Here is a 4784-nt window from a genome sequence, read left to right on the forward strand (position 1 = left end):
CTGGTTATTTGAAAGGATTAACAAAACTGACAGACCATTGGCAAACCTAACAAAAGAAAAGACGGTGAAGACACAAATAACACACATTAGAAACCACATGGGCAATGTCACAATGGAACCAAAGGAAATCAAATGAATAATATCAGAATACTATGAAGAGTTGCACTCCAACAGATTTGAAAACTTAGAAGAGATAGACACATTTTTAGAAAAACATGACCTACCTAAACTCACACTGAGTGAAGTATAAAGCCTGAACAAACCCATAACAAAAGAAGAAATTGATCAGGTCATCAAAAAACTCCCAACCAAAAGAAGTCAAGTCACAAATGGCTTCACTGGTGAGTTCTACCAAACATTCAGGGAAGAGCTGTCACCAATTCTACTCAAATTATTCCAGAATATAGAGGAGGATGGAAAACTTCCTAATACATTTTATGAAACAAGCATAATCCTTATACCAAAACCAGAGAAGGAATCACTAAGAAAGAAAATTATAGCCCAATATCCCTCGAGGAGAATACTAAAAGTGCCATGGACTGCCCAAAGAACCAATAGATCTATTTTGGAAGAAGTGCAGCCAGAGTGCCCCTTGGAGGCCAGGATGGCTAAGCTTTGTCTCTCATACTTTGGACATATTGTCCGGAGAGAACAGTTGCTGGAGAAGGATGTCATGCTGGGTAAGATGGAGGGTCAGAGAAATAGAGGAAGGCCCCCATAAGATGGATCAGCCAGGTGGCATCATTGATGGCATCAAGTGTGGCAGCGGTGGTGGGGTTGGCCCAGGATCAGACATTGTTTCGTTCTGCTGTGCATGGGGTCGCTATGAGTCATTTCCGACTCTATGGCACCTGACAACAACAACATTCCTCATGAACATAGATTCAAAAATTCTCAACAAAATCCTAGCCAACAGAATCCAGCAGCAAATCAAAAAGATAATACATCATGATCAAGTAGGATTCATATCAGGGATGGTTCAACATTAGAAAAACAATCAATGTAATCCACCAGAAGAGGATGTGAAACAAGAGCTATCATTGGTGATGTCTGATGGATCTTGGCTGAAAGCAGAGAATATCAGAAAGATGTTTACCTGTGTTTTATTGACTACTCACAGGCTTTTGATTGTGTGGATCATGTCAAACTAGGGACAACATTGCAAAATATGAGTATTACAAAACGTTTAATTGTGCTCATGAACAGCCTTAACATAGACCATATGGCAGTTATTTAAATAGAATAAAGAAATACCAATTGGTTTAAAATTAGGAAAGTTGTGTGCAAGAGTTATATCCTTTCACCATACTTATTCAACCTGTATGCTGAGCAAATAATACGAGAAGCTGAAATCTATGAAGAAAAATGTGGTATCAGGATTGAAGGAAGTCTTGCTAACAACCTGCAAAATGCAGAGGATACAACCTTGCTTGCTGAAAGCAGAGGACTTTAAATACTAAGATCAAAAACCACAGCCTTTGGTATGGGTTGCATCTGAATGTAAAGAAAACAAAAATCCTCCCATTGGGCCAATAAATGACAACCTCATAATGGGATAAAAAATTGAAGTTGTCAAATACTTAATTTTTCTTGGATCAAACATCAACACTCATGGAAGCAGCAGTCAAGAAATTAAAGACATATTGTATTAGACAAATCTGCTGCACAAGATCACTTTAAAGTGTTGAAGAGCAAAGATGTCAGTTTGAGAACTAAGGTTCACCTGATCCAAACTATGGTAGTTTCAGTAATCTCACACATGTGAAAGTTGGGCAGTGAGTAAGGAAGACTGTAGGAGAATTGATGCATGATGTTGGAGGAGAATTTTGAAAGTATTCTTGACTACCAAAAGAAGAAACAGATCTATGTTTGAAAATGTACAGCCAGAGTACTCTTTGGTAGCCAGGATTGCCACATTTGGTCTCTCATACTTCTGACACATTACCAGGAGGGACCAAACCCTGGAGGATAGTGTGTGTTGTTACGTGGATGGTCAGATAAAATGAGGAAGACACCCAATGAGATAAATTGTCACAGCTTCAACAGCATTGGACTCAGGTGTAGCAGCTATTGTGAAGTTGTTCGAGAACTAGGCAGTGTTTCCCTGTTGTACATAGCATCACTGGGAGTCGGTATCGAAGAAAAGGCACTGAACCATAAAAACAACAATTGAAATTTTACTTGTGTGGGATGTCAGTAATATTGTCCAATGATATCCACATTCTGTTTGTTCACCTGTCTTTGGATTGGGCACAAATATATATATCTCTTTCAGTCAGTTGGCAAGGTAGTTTTCTTCCAACTTTTATGGCATAGATAAGTGAGTATCTCCAGTGCCATATCAATTTGTGGAAATATTTCAAATTGTATTCTATGAATTTCTAGTGTCTTATACTTTTCCAACTCTTCAATACATCTTGGATATTTTCATTCAATATCACTGGCTCTTGATCATATGTTATCTTAAAATGGTTGGATATCTACCATTTGTTCATGGTACAGTGAATCTGTGTATTACTTCCATCTTCTTCTGATGTATTCTGTTGTTGTTGTTGTTGCTAAGTGCCGTGGAGTCGGTTCCGACTCATAACGATCCTGCACAGGGTTTCCGAGGCTGTAAATCTTAATAGGAGCAGAGCGCCTCTTCTTTCTGCTGCGGAACCGCTGGTAGTTTCGAACTGCTGACCTTGCGGTTCACAGCCTGATTCATAACCACTCTGTATCTATCAATATTTTGCCCAGAAAATCCTTCAATAAAGCAAGTCAAGGTCTGAATTTTTATTCTGGTTCCCTCAACTTGAGAAATACTGAGTGTGTTCTCTTTTGGTTTTCTAACTCCTGGTTTCTCTTGAGCTGACATTTGAAAGTCTCTATTCGGCTCTTTTATGTCCTCATCTCTTCCTTTTGTTTTATCATCTCTATTCTGGAAAGCAAGTTTCAGAGTCTTTTCTGACATCCATTTTGGTACTTTCCTTCTTTCTTGTCTTCTTAATGGTCTTTTGTTGTTTTCCTATATGAAGCTCTTGATGGCATGCCACTATTCTTTTAGTCTTTGGTCTTTAATGTGTAATGCATAAAATCTGTTTTTTATATGGCCTCTAAATTGAGGTGAGATATATCCAAGCATCCTATTTTGGCATTTGTGGCTTTGTTTTACTTTTCTTCAGCTTCAGCCATATTAGCAATTGATGGTCTACTCCTCAGATGCCCCTGGCCATGTTTTGGCTTGGTGTTATGGAGTTTTTCCATTATGTCTTTCCACAGACGTAGTCAATATGATTTTTGTGTATTCCATCCTGTGAGGTCCATAAGCATACTTGTCTTTTATGTTGTTCAGAAAAGATAATTGCAATGAGGAATTCATTGGGCTTTCAAAATTCTTTCATGCAATTTCTAGCATCGTTTCTATTATTAAGGCTATATTTTCCAACTACTGATCCTTCCTCTTTGTTTCCAAACTTTGCATTCCAATTGCCAGTTATTTTCAATATGTCATGATTGCATGCTCCATCAATATCAGACTTAGGTAAAATTCTTCAATTTCATCATCATGGGCATCAGTGTATGGTGCCTAAATTTGATTAATAGTGGTATTAACTCGTCTTCCTTGTAGGCATATGGATATTATCCTATCACAGACAGATTTGTACTTCAAGACAAATGCTGATATGTTCTTTTTGGTGATACATGAGATGCCATTCCTCTTCAATTTGTCATTCCACCTAGTAAACCATGTGATTATCAGATTCAAAATGGCCAAAACCATTCCATTTCAACTCGCCAATGGTGGTTTAATGGGCATTGTGGCTTAATGAACATTGTGGTTTAATGAACAATGGTTTAATTAATGATATTGTGGTTTAAAGAACAATGTTGGTTTGACCTGCGAGGTCACCAGCCACTCCTCAGAAACCCTATATAGGATCACTGTGAGTCAGAACTGACTCAATGGCACGTAACAACAACAGCAATGCATATGATATCGATGTGTGTGCATTCCATTTCATTTTTAACAATTTCCAAGTTTTCCTTGATTTGTACTTTATACATTCCATGTTATGATTGTTAATGGATTTTACAGCTGTTTCTCTTCACTTTGAGTTGTGCCCCAGCAAGTGAAAGTTGAGGGTTTTACTCCATTCGTTTCATCATAGTAAACTCTACTTTGAGGAGGCAGCTTCTCCAGTCACATTTTGAGTACATTACATCTTGAAGGGCTAATCTTACAGCATTATATCTGACAATATTCTGCTGTTCTTTACCATGTTTCATATTCAGTATTCTGGTTCCAACAGTATTCCACTGCTCTTCATAAGGTTTCCAATGACTAAATATTCAGAAGTAGCCTGTCGCTCATTCTTCTTACTCTGTCCACCATGGGTGACCCTCCTGGTATTTAAAATACCCATGCCATAGCTTCCAGAATCACAGCAACACACAAGGAACCACAATATGACAAACTGACAGATAAGTGGTGGAGCTAGATCAGTTAGAGGTAAATCTGCTGGCCAAGAGGGTTCCTGGTAATGTATGGGCTGGCCTGGTAAGTCTACAAGCTCTTTATATCTAAAGCAGGTCCTGAATAAGCCTACACAGCATCATGGCACAGCTGGCACCCATCTCACTGTGGCAAGGCTCTATACTCTTGGATAGCAGGGACTGCACAGGGCGTAGATAAGGATGGGGGCTGACCACATCAGTCTGTTTCCTTCCTTCACGACTCCTAGTAAATATTCAATCTGCTTCTCTCACACCATATTTCAAATGCATCAATTCTTCTAAGG

Source organism: Chrysochloris asiatica, unplaced genomic scaffold (genome assembly GCF_000296735.1).
Source record: "Chrysochloris asiatica unplaced genomic scaffold, ChrAsi1.0 scaffold00002, whole genome shotgun sequence".
In the NCBI taxonomy this organism is placed as follows: domain Eukaryota; kingdom Metazoa; phylum Chordata; class Mammalia; order Afrosoricida; family Chrysochloridae; genus Chrysochloris; species Chrysochloris asiatica.